The sequence below is a fragment of the Rhinatrema bivittatum genome, chromosome 11, assembly GCF_901001135.1.
Source record: "Rhinatrema bivittatum chromosome 11, aRhiBiv1.1, whole genome shotgun sequence".
Taxonomy (NCBI): Eukaryota; Metazoa; Chordata; class Amphibia; order Gymnophiona; family Rhinatrematidae; genus Rhinatrema; species Rhinatrema bivittatum.
In genome coordinates, this window is record NC_042625.1 from 74,514,572 (window position 1) to 74,530,751 (window position 16,180).

At 43.3% G+C, this 16,180-nt stretch overlaps 3 protein-coding genes across 5 annotated transcripts in view; all 3 read left to right on the forward strand.

Annotated features, from left to right (window-relative positions):
- The window catches only part of LOC115072973 (cytochrome P450 2F2-like), an 80,631-nt gene that overhangs the window by 12,169 nt on the left and 52,282 nt on the right, over positions 1–16,180 (forward strand). Inside the window, exon 1 of one of the 3 annotated variants that reach the window (XM_029571037.1) lies at positions 494–601. The exons of the other annotated variants lie outside the window; for them this stretch is intronic. The gene's annotated coding sequence lies outside the window, so the exon portion shown is untranslated. Of the gene's footprint in view, positions 1–493; positions 602–16,180 lie in introns of those variants that run through there. 3 annotated transcript variants of the gene reach the window in all.
- Positions 1–16,180, forward strand: part of LOC115072975 (cytochrome P450 2F3-like) — a 175,214-nt gene that overhangs the window by 754 nt on the left and 158,280 nt on the right. The gene's annotated exons all lie outside the window — the stretch shown is intronic.
- The window catches only part of LOC115072974 (cytochrome P450 2F2-like), a 107,241-nt gene continuing 103,178 nt past the window's right edge, over positions 12,118–16,180 (forward strand). Inside the window, exon 1 of the mRNA XM_029571039.1 lies at positions 12,118–14,349. The gene's annotated coding sequence lies outside the window, so the exon portion shown is untranslated. The remainder of the gene's footprint in view (positions 14,350–16,180) is intronic.

Genomic DNA, 16,180 nt, shown 5'->3' on the forward strand with positions numbered 1-16,180 from the left:
GTTGTCAGAGGGAGTAGAGCTTTTTATTTCTAGTATTTGGTGAAACGGTATATAAATGTATTAAATAAATAAAATATTTCAGCAGCGACAGGGGACCTGGGACACAATGTGAGACTGACAGTTTCTAGAATGTGTTGGTTTATTGGGGAAGATAACAACAATTTTGTGTTTAATAAAAACAAACCCAAAACAGAACCGGGTGAAGAGAGGAGGGCGGCCCAGCATTTGTTGGCACAGGGCAGCAAAAAATATTAGCACCGGCCCTGTTCTCGCCCATTTCTCAATCCCCCACAGGTTTCTTTCACTTCCCTCAATCTGTGTCGATCCCCCCACCCTATCTCCACCAGTTTACTTTCCCACTAGACTGACTCTGTCTCATACTCTCTCCCTATAAGTCTCTCTCAGTCTCTCTCTGTCCTTCAGCTATTCTCATCAGTCTCTTAATCCCTCCCCCAAGCCTCTTACACTACTGCCGTCAGTCTCTCACTCTCTCGGTATCACCTTCTCCCTCCCAGTCTGTCTCATTTCTCTCAATTCTCTCAGCGTAGCCTCGCTAGGGATGTGCATTTGTTTCCTCCAATTCGGTGGGTACAACTTTATGGTACGTATGCAAAACCAGATATTATATGTATGTATTTTATAATGAGTTATGCACATAATATCCTTTTTTCCATCTGTATTATAAAGTTGGCGAGGTATGTGTGTAACCTCCGAATCGGAGGAAACAAACACACATCCCTAAACCTCGCCGGTCTCTCTCTCTCTCTGTCCTTCCTCTATCCCCACCAGTCTCTCTCTCTCTCAATCCCCCATTCTTTATTCACCTGTATCTCTCAGTCCTCCCAGCAGTCTCTGTTCTTTTATCCTGCTCTGACCAGTCTTTCTTAATCCTCTCTTTCTGTGCCCATCGGTCTCGCTGTCTCTCTCAATCAATCACATCTTGTCCCCACTATTCTCACCGTCCTCCCCATCAGTTTTTCTCAATCCCTCCACCTACACCCACTAGTCTCTCTCTCTCTCTTTCAGTCCTACCACACTATCCCTACCCTTTCCTAGTCTCTCGGTAGCCCCAGCATAACATTCTGCATCCTACACGAACACAACGATGGAAGCTCGGTGGTCCATCCCTTGTGCTACTTCAAACCCCATCTCCCTACCCTCAGTCTAAACACCAATATTCCCTCTCTTTTTCTCTCTGCTCCACATCTCCTGTCTCCCCTCTGCCCTCCCCTACCTAGCACCATTATCTCCAGTGTCTGCAGCACATTCCCTCCTGACCTTTGCAGTGCTGTCCGGTTGTTAGGGGACAGGGTAACAAGAGTCGCATTTTGCACAATGAGGAGCCACGTGCAGCTCCCAAGTTGGCCTAGAGCATTATAATACGACCAGTATGAACCCCAAATTATGTTGGGGGTATCTAGTTTATTTTTCAAGGAATAAGTGAATTTTATGTACATGAATTTTACAAGGTCTTTTTTTATCCAGAATTAAAGCAATGGTGATCCTGGCCACATGCAGCAGTTGTAATACCAGCAATGAAATTTCTCTCAGATAGAGAATGCGATGAATATTCAGATATAATTACTTTGTTAGAAACTAACTTCATATAAAAGGCACTTAGACTGCACCATCAACTTCGGTGTCCTATGTCTTGTGGACATTACTGGCATAAGTCTTTTTCACTCTTTGGGGTTTTCCCTAAATTGTGCAGTTGTAATACTATCATTTTACCATAAGGGAGAATAGAGCAATCATTACAGATGACCAACAGGCATGACTGCAGTGATAACCCTGCTCTCCTGCAGCCTTCCCTCACAAATTGGAGACAAAGCAACATGGCCTTGCCAAGTTGCCTACATTCTCGCCAGCACATAAGGCTTGGAGACCAACTGAATTTTGTAAAGTATACTGGAACATAAGAACATAAGAAAATGCCATACTGGGTCAGACCAAGGGTCCATCAAGCCCAGCATCCTGTTTCCAACAGTGGCCAATCCAGGCCATAAGAACCTGGCAAGTACCCAAAAACTAAGTCTATTCCATGTGTTTAACATTGCACAGATCTATATGTGCAATGTTAAACACTAGTAAATATTTCCATTCTCTTGCAACAAATCTTATGTGCTTGTAGCTTGATACCATGCCATTGACTGGACTTTACTGTAAACCTTCATTCCACTGTGATGTAGAACATGCCTCATTACAAGTAAGCAAAACCATATATAAGAAGATTAATGACCCAAGAAATGGATCTTGCATGTCTAACAGATTCTCCACAGTGGTAAAAGGCCTAGAAGACTTGTCTGCATGGTAGCTAAGAGCCAGAGTTGTGTTTGAACTTCATCAAGTTTCAAGGCATATCACTGGAGATTGCAAATTCCTTGGCCAGCTTTTCAAAAGATTTTAGCTTGCTATGTCTCCATATCTGCCCAACTGACCTGAACCCACTCAGTTGCCAGCTCCTAAAATTTACCAAAAGCATGCAAGCAGATATATAAAAAGATTGCTAGCCACTGGATACAGGCTGCCCAGCACACTTACAAAGTATGAGAGATTATAGGATTGGCTCTCCACTATTTCCTCACTCTGGGGAATGCTTATTGGATATCATCAACATTTCCTGTGCCAGGTTACCAAACTGGTATTCCCCAATTTCAAACAGCAGGGCGGATGAAAGAAGATTTGGTGCCGTAGGTGAATGTTTTGTCATGCACTCCCCATTGGTGGCAGCTCCAGCACAGGGCTCCCTTCTTTGGCAGTATTGGCTCTCCCTCTCTGGACTTTGTGCCAGTGGGATTTTGCCACTCAAGGTGACTGCCTGGTTTGCCTTATGGAAGCACCAGCCCTGTCAGTCAAGCCACCTCTCAGCCAGTATTTTAGGCAATGTATTCTAGAGGCCCAGAGAAAGACTTTAAGGTAGTAGTTTTTAATAGAGATGTGAATCGGAACTGAAATCCGAACCGATTCTGGTTCCGATTCACATCTCTAGTTTTTAACTTTTATTAGGTCATGAACCCCTTTGAGAATCTGATAAAAGCTCTGGACCTCCCCCTCCCCTGAAAAATGCGCATAAACCCAAACACACTTTTTTGTGTGGTTGGTTGGGCCTTATTTTTATGTCTTTTTATTGTGTAAGTTTTGTCATCAATTTTTAATTTTATGCCTGTTTTACTGTAAATCGCTTAGGCCTATTTTGTGTTAAGCGATTAATACATTTTAATAAATACAAATAAATAAAATGGGCCGCAGATTAAGAACCTGACAGCTGCCTCCAGTACTCTGAGCTCCACTAATACATTTATTCCTGTTTTCTATTAAGTTTTAATTTATTGCAATCTGGCACCCCGCTGGGATCTAGCGTTGTCATAAATCCAACATTCTTTACTTGTTTTCCTTTTCTGCACATTTGCTATGTCTGTCTCGGGGGCAGTGTGTCTCCAATTGGCTTTATTTTGCGCATACCATGGCAAGAATGAACTTTACTCATGAGCTTGAGTACATTAGATGTGACCTCAGTCTCTCAAATTTACTGCTAGTGCTTGCCTCAATACTTCCAGCTGGAGTCCACAAGAAGGAGAGGATCTTCTGTTTTTCCATTTGTTGTACACTTAAGTCACTTGACACTGATGCTTCAATTAACAATGCTGTTCTTGTGTGTTTTTTTTCTCATTTACCTTAATGTCTGTTTTTCTTGCATCAAGCTTTTTATTGTTTGGAGTAGGAATGCTGCAGGTAATCACAACGTCATTCTTTATAATTCCTTCAAGGTCATGATCCCAGTGCTTTTCTGGTACAGTGAAGTTATAGTGCTTACATAGCGCCATCTTAGTTTGCTTTTCTGTGTATGGGCTTTCTAACATCAGCACGGCACACCCAACGGCGAGATGTGTAATAGTTTCCAGTTCTGTTGTATGGCATTTCACAGTGGAGGAGTAGCCTAGTGGTTAGAGCAGCAGGCTGTGAACCAAGGTACGAATCCCACTGCTGTGCCTTGTGACCTTGGACAAATAACTTCAGATACAAACTTAGGTGGTCTCATACTGATGGTTTTCTCCCATCCCCTGCCTCTGGGAAAGATATGAGACAGTGAGTGTACAGAAGAGTAAATGTGTGTGTCCGAGGGTGCCTGTGTGTGAGAGGGTGTCTGTGTGTGGGGGTGGGGGTGAGAGAGCGGAAGCATGTGTGTGTGTGCGTGAGTGAGACAGGAATCATGTGTGAGAGATACAGAGAAAGCATGTATGTGTGTGAGAGAGAGACGGAGGAAATGTGTGTGTATGTCTTTTTCACACACACACACACACACACTCAGGCTCCCTCTTTCTCTCACCAAGCGTGTATTTGTATGAGAGACAGAGGGAGCATATTTCGTTTGTGTCTGCGTGTGTGTGTGTATCCCCAGTTCACGACAATCTCAGGGTGACAGGTATAGAGAATGGGAGAGTCTAACATCCTTATTAGTTTTAATTACTGGTGTTATTTGATGGCTGCTGTTTTGAAATATTTTATCGATGTTTAGGAAATTTTTAAAAATTTGTACAGGAGCTTCTAATTATTGAATATTATTCTATTCATCAGTTGTTTTGAAATGTATATTTTCCCGTCGATAGCAGGGCTGAATTAGCCATGCTGTCATGGGGGGATCTGTCAATCAGGCCCGGGAGGCGGAGCTTGTCAAAGCAGAGAACAGAGCTTTGCTCTCTGCGGCTGCGCGTGTGTTCCCGCGCAGGAAAGTAACGGAATCTCCTCAGTCTGTTTTTTCCGCGAGCGGGAACGCACGCGGAGCTGATATCTCCTCAGTTTTAAAAATAGATTAAAAATGCCGGGTTTCAAACCCTGTAATTGTGGTAAGACAATGTCGGTCACGGACGGTCACGACCGATGTTACAAATGTCTCGGACCACAGCACAATCGAGAAGATTGTGAGTTTTGCTCTAGGATGTCACCTAGAGCATTAAAACAAAGGGCCTATAGGCTTCAGGAACTGTTTGCCTCACGAGAGCCGTCGGAGGCTCGCTCATCGCCTGGCCCGTTACCTTCATCGGCTCCTTCAAAACAGAAAACTTTCTCGTCGGATCCTAAATCCTCCACTCTAGGAGGTAAGGGAAAACAAAAAAGACGAAGGCCAATGGATTCTCAGAAATCCTCAGTGCCTATAGAGCCGCAACATACATCAACGGAGAAGGAAGCCTCGGCGCTGACGACTTCTGCGCCTATGGCGCCGTCTGCGTATGATATCATATCTGCGCCGAAGACGGAGTCTGCGCATAATCTACCGCTTCCGGCGCATATGGCGCAGAAGAAACCACCGTGCCGAACACATACGCGTACGGCGCCGGAGAAATTTACGTGTACGGCGCCGACTGCAGAAAAACTTATGCGCACGGCGCCCAACACATCGGCGCCGACAACCCCATGCATGCGCGATCAAGAAGATATGCGCATACAATCACAACCGCGCACAAATCTACTTCCGCGCACAAATCTACAAGCGCGCATAAGTCTATAACTGCGCATACGCACATACATGCGCATAACTCTATATCCGCGCATAAATCTAAATCAGCGCATAGATCAAAATCTGCGCGTACAAACCACAATTATTCACCTCAAAAATTAAGGACAGAGTTGAAACGAAAACGATACTCTTCACACAGCCCTTCTTTGGAGGCTGAAGCCACAGATACTGATTCATCATCTGATGACTATCATAAGTACTCAAGTCACTCCCATTTTAAAAAATTAAAAAAGAGGAGTGCTACATGGGAGATAAGTCCTTCGACTTCTAAATCATCTCGTAAAGTGCCATCTACTACCTACTCAAAAAGAGCAGTGGTACAAATTTCTTCCTCTATCACTTCTTCAGATTCGGAAGACTTAAGAAATACTTCAATCAATAAAATACAAAAGGATGGGGAAGTTCCAGCTTCTCCGCAAACAACTATCTCACTACAACAAGACAATCGTATGGTAATGCCCTCTCATACAAGAGAAGCATTTTTTCAATTGTCTCAATCGTTAGCAGGATTTTATGAGACGCTGCAATCATCATTCAAAATGACTAATATTGATGATGACAATGCTACGAAACATAAAACACAGTCTCATGAAGAGCAGTCGGCAGAACCACAGACATCTCCCATGATAAACCAACCAGCCTCGCCAAATCAAGTACATGATACATCTTTTGATTCTCCTTCAATACAAACATCTCCATCATCATCGGTGGGATGTCTGTCGGATCCACAGGACCAACTACAGGAGCCGTATTCCCCTCCTGAAGACCTTACATACCCAAAATTCCTAGAAAAAATGGGTACCATTCTACATCTAGAGGTCCAGAAAGAAACAGACCCTAGGACAGAAACTCTTGGACTTCTAAAGATTTTTGATACTCAAGTGGAACCAACATCTCTTCCACCACAAGAAATCCTGCATTCAGTCTTACAAAAATCCTGGGAAATGCCTTATACAATTGCAGCCATTTCCAGGAAAACAGACATAAAATTTCGTATGAAGAAAGCATCCCTATACACTCTACCACAATTACCTCACGCATCAATTGTAGTAGAGTCGGCGTTGCAAAGGTTCAAGAAGACAAAGTTGCATACCACTTTCCCACCGGGGAAAGACAACAAATATTTGGATGAGTTTGGCAGGAAAATATTTCATAACTCGATATTAACTGCACGAATTATGCAACATCAGTTCTACATGGTACAATATCTATATGAGTGCATGCAAGCTATGAAAGGTATACATTCCTCAGTGGCGGAACAGATACCTCAGCCTCTTCATGATATGGAAGAGTGTTCTCGACACCTATTGAGGTCAATCTATGAAGCACATGAAACATCATCCAGGGCATCTGCAATAGCCATTGCAGCCCGGAGACTAGCATGGTTACGCTCAAGTTCGATACGTGAAGACTTACACGAAAAACTAACAAACCTCCCATGTACAGGAGATAACCTGTTCGGAGAAAAATTTCAGGACGCAGTAAGTAAATTAAAAGAAGAAGCTCTAGCAGTACAATCTCTAACATCGAATCCTAATTATTCGACTACACGTCATTATGTGGGATCCACTCGTAGGCAACCATATGCCAGAAGACCCTATAGATCTTATCAATCTTTTCGTACCCAGCCATACCCTTCCTACCAGCGTCCTGCTCCACAAAACGATACATCAAATCAACGAAGAGGTAAACCACGTAACCAGAGACAGCAGGCACAACAGCCGACTACTTCAGCAAAAGTGACGTCATCTTTTTAGTTACTCAGCCGCCACCACAACATCAAGCTCCTCCAGGCAGAATTCGTGCTTGCCTGAAAGCCTGGGAAACAATAACATCAGATCAATGGGTTTTGGAGATAGTACGTCAAGGTTACCAACTCCAATTTGTCACAAAACCCATATTGCCTCATCTTTCCACACTCAAGATTCACAATTCCCATCCACAACTGGGGGAGGAAATTGCTTTACTTCACAAGCAACAAGCAATTCGACAAATCCAACCACACCCCAATTTAGCAGCATTTTATTCCCCGTACTTCCTCATACCCAAGACGTCTGGGGGCCTTCGCCCCATACTAGACCTAAGGGAGTTGAACAAATTTCTCACCAAGGAGAAATTCAAAATGGTATCGTTGAAGTCAATTCTTCCTCTCATTCAAACCAACGATTGGATGTGCTCCATCGATCTGAAAGATGCTTACACGCACATTCCAATCCATCCATCCTCGTGGCGTTACCTGTGCTTTCGCTACAGACATCAACACTACCAATACAAAGTTCTTCCCTTTGGACTATCGGCTGTACCCAGAGTCTTCACCAAATGCATGATAGTGGTGGTGGCTCATCTCAGGAAACAAGGTATAACCATCTTTCCATATCTGGACGATTGGCTCATAATAGCCTCAACTCCAAACATCTTACTGGATCACCTCCATCGAGTGATACACTGTTTGCAAGAGCTAGGGTTGGTGATAAATTTTCAGAAATCACACCTACAACCAACACAACAGTTGCAGTTCATAGGCGCATGCCTGGACACTACATGCAACAGAGCGTACCTCCCAGACGACAGAATATCACATTTCCGTCACCTTCTACACACCTTGAAACATACTCACAGGCCGTCAGCAAGACAAGTCCTAGTAATTCTGGGCCACATGGCAGCGGCGAATTTCATGGTTCCCAATACCAGGCTACACATGAGATGCCTGCAATGGGGTCTAAAGCGCCAATGGAAACAGCATTCACAACCATTGACGCAGAAGGTATCGCTGACCGCAGAAATGAAAACAGATATAGCATGGTGGCTCCTAGACTCTACCCTGTCCAAAGGAGCGTTATTCAGCCCCCCATCTCACAATGCAGTCCTAACCACAGATGCGTCTCGCAAGGGATGGGGTGCACACCTCGAGACTTATGAAACCCAAAGATTATGGACACTCTCATAACAGAATCTACAAATAAATCTATTGGAACTCAGAGCGATTCGCAATGCATTGCGAGTCTTTCAAGACCACCTGAAGGGACGCAGGGTCATGATCTACACAACAACCAAGTAGCGATGTTTTACATCAACAAACAAGGAGGGTCGGGTTCATGGTCCCTCTTCAAGGAGACCCTGACAATCTTCAAGCACGCTCACAAGAATTGCATACATCTGCAAGCAACTTACCTACCGGGAGTTGCAAACACAAGAGTGGACAGGCTAAGCCGTATCTTTCATCCCCACGAATGGACACTCAATACAGAAATAGCCCAAGACATATTTCTGCAGTGGGGGACTCCTTTGATAGATCTCTTTGCAACAGAGATCAATGCTCAGGTTTCCAAATTCTGCTTGATAAGACCAAGTCAATTCAGGATCGCTCAAGATGCCTTCCTCATTCCGTGGACGACAGGCCTTCTGTATGCCTTTCCTCCCATACCTCTCATAACAAGAATAATTCAGAAGTGTATAGCAGACAAAGCTCAACTGATACTCATAGCCCCGGCCTGGCCAAGGCAGCCATGGTACAGTTTCCTGTTTCGACTATCCATCAGGGATCCAATTCCATTACCGAATCGACAAGATCTTCTCTGCCAAGATCAAGGGACACTTCTGCACCCGCTACACTCATCTCTACACTTGACAGCTTGGAGATTGAGAGGCTCCTTCTGACAGAACAAGGAGTTTCCACTTCAGCACAATTCATTTTGTTACAGTCAAGGAAACTCTCAACCAGGAAAAATTATAGCTATAAATGGAAACGCTACTCTGCCTGGTGCACTTCCAACGGTGTACCACCATTGGACTGCTCCCCGGAATTGCTCATTGATTATCTTCATACACTATATGTCACTGATCTAGCAACATCATCCATCAGAGTTCACCTCAGCGCCATAGGCGCCTATCATAGACCAATCAATGACATTCCTATATCCAATCACCCATTACTGACTCGTTTCATAAAGGGTTTAACACACATTCGTCCTCCGATATCCAAACCTCCAGTTCCATGGAACCTCAATATAGTTCTGGAACAGCTCATGCTTTATCCTTTTGAACCCATGGATTCGGCACACATTAAATACCTCACCTGGAAGGTGGTATTCCTGGTCGCAGTAACATCAGCACGAAGAGTTAGTGAGTTACAAGCTTTGGTCCATTATCCTCCATACTTACAATTTCATCACCAGAAGGTAGTTCTATGGACTCACCCGTCCTTCCTACCCAAAGTAGTTACCCCATTCCATCTCAATCCGACAATGGAATTACCAACTTTTTTCCCTAAACCGCATGCAAACGATAGGGAAAAGCTACTGCATACACTGGATTGTAAGAGAGCTTTAACACACTACAAAGACAGAACGAGCTCGAACTCCCGTGTTTCTCAACTCTTTGTCTCCTTTGACCCAAAGGCACCTGGACTACCAGTGGCTAAATGCACCATCTCCAGTTGGATAGCGCAGTGCATCAAATTCTGCTACGACAAACAGAATTTACATTTACAATCTACTCCTAAAGCTCACCAAGTTAGAGTAGTAGCAACCTCCTTAGCACACCTGAAGAATGTGCAACCCATAGACATTTGCAAGGCAGCTACATGGTCATCACTGCATACCTTCACATCTCACTACTGCCTTGACCAACAAACAGCCAATGATGCGAAGATAGGGCAAGCAATACTGCAATCTCTATCCTCCTGTCCACGGTGACTGCCACACTGTCAAAGATCACGTCCAAACACATATATCATAAATGACGTGATCAGGAGCTTGGGACTCCCATGACAGCATGGCTAATTCAGCCCTGCTATCGACGGGAAAAAGCAAGTTTGCTTACCGTAAACGATGTTTCCGTAGATAGCAGGATGAATTAGCCATGCTGACCCACCCTCCTCCCTGGCAATCACCAAGTCTTCGACTACACTACAGCTTAATTACAGACTGAGGAGATTCCGTTACTTTCCTGCGTGGGAACACATGCGCAGCCGCAGAGAGCAAAGCTCTGTTCTCTGCTTTGACAAGCTCCGCCTCCCGGGCCTGATTGACAGATCCCCCCATGACAGCATGGCTAATTCATCCTGCTATCTACGGAAACATCGTTTACGGTAAGCAAACGTGCTTTTTTTTAGTATGGTTTTACTATTCTGATTGATTTATATTTTTTGATTGTATTGTTTTGAGGAAGAGTGATTTTCTGCTTTTCCATTGTTACACTGCATACAGAATCTGGCTCGTGGTTTCTAGTTCAGTTTTTGTCAGCATTAGTGCATGTGAGAGAGATAGAGGAAGCGTGTGTGTGTGAGAGAGACACCGATGAAGTGTGTTTTGAGAGAGGTACAGAGAAAGTGTGTTTGTGTCTCTCACACACACGCACATGTTCCCTCTGTCTCTCACAAAGCATGAACGTTTGTGTACGAGAGAGAAGGAGCATATTGTGTGTGTGTGTATGAGTGCGTGCTCCCAATATACAACAATCTTAGGATGACAGATATGGAAAGCAGGAGATGTTTTAAAATCCTTATTAGTTTTAATTATTGGGTGTTACTTGATGTGTCTGCTGTTTTGAAATGTTTTATCACTGTTTAGGAAATTTTAAGATTATATTTTGGGGGGAGGGGGCGTGTCAAAGAGGTATCTTTCCCTGGTGCCAAATACTCTAGCTACACCTCTGCAAACAGGACAAGCAAAGAAGAAAAAACAATCAGGGCCAGGAACAAGAGCAGATGGGCCAAACCAAGACAAAGCTAGCACCATGCACTGGCCCACAAGGGCACCAGGATGCCTATGGCTGAGACACTAGCCGGTTGCAAGAGACCTCATTCTATACTCCTGGAAGATGTGTATCATCAGCCAGTGTCACAGGAATTCCTGGCTAGGGGACCTATAAAGACAGAGCAGAGTTAGAGGAAGCTCTATCCCAGGTCCTTGGAACAGCATGCTGCTGGAGACTATGCCGGAGTTGCTTTAAGAACATAAGAACATGCCATACTGGGTCAGACCAAGGGTCCATCAAGCCCAGCATCCTGTTTCCAACAGTGGCCAATCCAGGCCATAAGAACATGGCAAGTACCCAAAAACTAAGTCTATTCCATGTTACCGTTGCTAGTAATAGCAGTGGCTATTCTCTAAGTCAATTTAATTAATAGCTGGTAATGGGACTTCTCCTCCAAGAACTTATCCAATCATTTTTTAAACACAGCTATAATTTATTTATTTATTTATTTATTTATTTATTTAGTGCTTTTCTATACCGGCATTTGAGATAAGGATCACATCATGCTGGTTTACATTTAACAGGGGGCAAAGAAGCAAATAAACTCAAACAGTAACAAGTGAAAGGAAACTCTGAAGTTACAATAAAATAGAGGTGTTCAAAACTGGGAGGAGAAGGATAACTGCACTAAGCACATCCTCTGGCAACAAATTCCAGAGTTTAATTGTGCGTTGAGTAAAAAAGAACTTTCTCCGATTAGTTTTAAATGTGCCACATGCTAACTTCATGGAGTGCTCCCCTAGTCTTTCTATTATCCGAAAGAGTAACTAACCGATTCACATCTACCCGTTCTAGACTCTCATGATTTTAAATACCTCTTATCATATCCCCCCCTCAGCCATCTCTTCTCCAAGCTGAAAAGTCCTAACCTCTTTAGTCTTTCCTCATAGGGGAGCTGGATCAGGGGTAAGGGGCTTAACATTCTGTAGTTGTTGAATCAGTATTGTGTAAGGGAAAAAGGCGAAAGATCTACTCAAATAATCCTCCAGAAAAAGTAGCGACTCTTAGACAATATGAACAACAAATATCAGTCATGCTTCAAAGCAGGATTTCAGCTCACCAGTTTCAACTGACAGAACACTTTGTATAATATATTTCTGAAGGTCAGGAATGATTCTGCCTTGTTTCATCCTGAGTTTTTATAGGCGGGTGAATGTTTGAAACACCTTCTAAAATCAATATACTGTGTGTGTAAGGAGCCCTTGGTTTTCTTACCAAAGGAGTGAGCCAAGTTAGTGAATAGAGGTTGGGGTTTGAGCTCCCCCATGTGGCAGAAAGAGATGGTGTGTTCTCGAGCCTTTATAAACCCCCTGTCACCATTTTAGGGTGTGGATTCTTGGTTCAGATTTTCTTCGTGAGCTGCTCTTCTGTGGGACAGCCTTGCTCGCGCCATTCCTCTTTTGATTATTATTTTACCAGGGGAAAGAACTCTTAAGGGTTCTTTTCACAGGCATCTGGGTATAGACAGTAGAAAGCAAGCGTCTGAATCCTGTTTTATGGCCCAGAGACATTTTGTTTGGAGAAGGAAGATTTTCCATCCTTCCTTTCTCTCACTTGATTAACCTATTTGAGTAAGTTTTAATTTTCTCTAATTTTGTTCTATTGGGACCGAGTACCTCTTGGTTTTCCAGACATCTAGAGGAGGAGGCGTCTTTCTCCTGAAAGATCCTGAGGGAGTAGCTGTTTCCTCTAGAAGAATGGATTCCCATCCATTACAAGAGGAGAGATGTTGAGCTATTTTTCTAGAGTATTTTCAGTCCTGACTCAAGTGTGTATGCTTGGGAGGTGAATGCCCGCATGGTGCTGCCAGGAGATCTATGAGATTGATGAAGACTTCAGAAGAGGTATGAGAACTGGGACTTTTCATTCTTTTATGTGACTGGAATTTCTGTTCTGACCACTTCACAGTGGGAAGGGTCTCGTATAAATTTGGGAGAATTGGAAGAAGGTTTACACTTACTCAATCTGAATAATTGGAAGCAGAAGGAGATAAATGACTAAGGAATTAGCTTATACAATTAAATACTTTTACCAAAAGAGCAAGGTCGTAAATCTATTAATTTCTCCATGTATAATCAATTTCATTTAACATCAAAGAACATTTTTCATCCATTTGATCAGCTGTCAGTAAAAGTTAAATTGTAAACCTCTCAGCTCTACTTGTGTGATTATTGCTGCTGTAGACTGTAGAGATCATCAGTGCTGTTTATAGAGAGACTTAAATGGCATTTTGGTGTGTAAAAGCAAAAGGGCTTTGAAGCTAAGCTTTCTTCCACAGGAAGCCCTGGACTGCTCAGATAAATAGGATTTGAACCCATGACCCTATTTCTAGTATTTGTTCTGATTCCTGGGAGAGTTAGTCATGCCCCTGCAGTGGTCCAATTGGACCAGCACTGGGTATGCTTCTTATTCTCAGCAGAATGTAAAGCATGCTAGGAGGGCAACATTGCTGGTTCAACAATCATTTTGGCATCTGCCCTGTTTGTTTTCTGATTTCCAAGCCTTGTTCTAGTTGAAGTATTTTGTTTCCAAGATTCCTCCACTTGTATTTGAAGATTCCTGCACTTGTGTTTATGTACAGCATTCCTGCACATAAAGCTTCCTGTTTCTTAATAGCATGCACATGGCTCCCACTGCTCCAACACATTTTCCTGGTGTAATTTTTTTCCTTTCTAGAAACTGCAGGAAATTAAAACCTTGGATAAAAGATGTGGTTCAGAATAGTGCAATCCCAGCAACTTGTCTGAGTTTGCCTTATAGTTTGATACTTAGCATTTAAAACAGTTTGCATGTGGATGAGGGACACCCACACAGTTACCCAATGGCAAATTAGAAACTGAAAGGTGAGGCTTCAGTTTCTTAGAACTCACTAATTAATAGAGGCTTGTGCCCAGCTATGCAGATAATCTCAAATGCACGTAGTCATACAAGGAGGGTTACATGCAAATCCATGACAACTGGATATTAGGGAGATCGTCTGAAGGAAGGAGGACCTACAGAACCTGAAGAAAAAAGGAGACGCAGGTTTCGTCTTTGACCGACTCCTTCCTACCCAGCATTTGATTCCATCCTGTGAGGTAAATTTCCTGGGGTGAAGAATCTTCAGTTACTGGAGGGGTTGAAAGCTTCTCCTGCTGTAAAACTTTGCTCTGCTCTGGGGGATGCTCTGAGTTCCTTTCCACCCTTCTGGGAGCTTTGGTTCCATTTAGCCAGTATTTGAGCTTGCTTTGGTTTGCTACTTCCAAGATGTGATTCGCAGTTTCCTAATATATCTTGCACTGCTGTAGTGTGTCAGTGTGTTTGTGTCGTGGATTCAGCTGGGGACTTTGCCTTTCAGGGGATAATTTCCAGCCATGTGTAAAGTCTGTGGGAACCTTTTTCCTGCAGCTTTACACTAGTTTACAAAGCAAAAGTACAAGTGTCGTTTCATTTTGAAAGTTATCCTAGGAGAATTACCCAAACACACATACATCTGCTAATGTGTGTGGGTACTTTCCCCAGCCTTATTTACAGGCATACGTTTCAAAATGAGGTCCAAATTCACAAGTTATCTATCTAAATGATACATTTTGAGTATTCCCCTTAGTTATCCAGCTAAGATTAGGCAGAATAAGAAAGGGGTGTGTTGAGGTCTGAGAATATTTTAGAACCAACTGATTATATTCACTCTAAGGTGCGTGGGGAAATGCTGACACTTTTCTCTCTTCCAGGTGTGTTTCACTTGTTTTATGGTTGTAATCTCACCAAGCTCCACTGGGTATGGGAGCTGCAGGCCCCAGGAAATTTAAAATGTATCTTGTTCTCCCGTGTACCTTAAAGGGATCATTGTTAGGGCTACAGTGCCCAGGGTAGGAGCTTAGAATATTCTCAGGGACTAATATGAATATGCCAGAGTGCCCATGGACATGTCGGTGCTATTCAATAAAAAAAAGATGCATTGTTTACTGACTATGTTTGGTCTAGCAGCATAATTAGGCCTGAATTCCATCTCTGCATTATTTCAGTGATTTTCCCCTTATAGCTGCAGTTAGCCTTTTCAGATGCCTTATTCAGCAGCAGTCCATAATTCAAAGAGTTAAAGGGGGGGGGGGGGGGGTCACATGTTTAGTGTACCTCTGCTGTGTACTGGAAAAAAAATGTGCTTTGATGACTGTCACCAGAGCTAAATTTACAGGTTGCCAATTTTTTATTTTTTTATTATTTTGAGAAAATAATTTCCTTGCAACACCAGTCTGGTGTGAAGTGTGCTGTTTAGAGACTGGTTCTTACCTATTTATTCCAAATGTATGCACCTCTAGAATCTCAAACTATATCTTCTCCTCAACAAGAAAGAACCCCAGTTCTGCCCATTATGGACAGAATAGGGGAGGGGGGAGGGTCAGGCTACACGTGCACCAGAGATTCAGTCAGGAGGACTAAACAGTGCTGAGAAAATCACTCAGGGATGCAAGGGATATGATTTGCCATTCTTCTCTCTCTAGATGCAAATGGATATCAGCGAATGTCTTTAGTATATGATGGCACAGAAGCAGTAAATAGTCACCCAGCAAAACCTGCACAGTTTTCCCCTAAGTTATAGTCATTGGTAAAGGGAATAATTTTCATAGCCACTTAACGTGTAGAAAACCTGATTTTAGGTGCCTAAATGGCTCTTTCCCCCATCTCTCTCTCTGTGCTCAGGCTCTCTCCCGCCTCCTTTCTCTCCCTCTTCTCCCCTCTGCTCATCTCGCCTTCTCTTACTTCCTCTTTCCCATCACCTTCTCCCTTCTCTTTCACTCTTCCTCCTCCTTATTTTTCTTCTTAGGAGAAATCAGTAGCAGGAGGAGAGGCAGGAGGCCTCCTTCACCAAGTGGGAGAACAACATATCCCCAATCTAGGAAGATCCACGGGAGTAAATTAAGGTGAAGA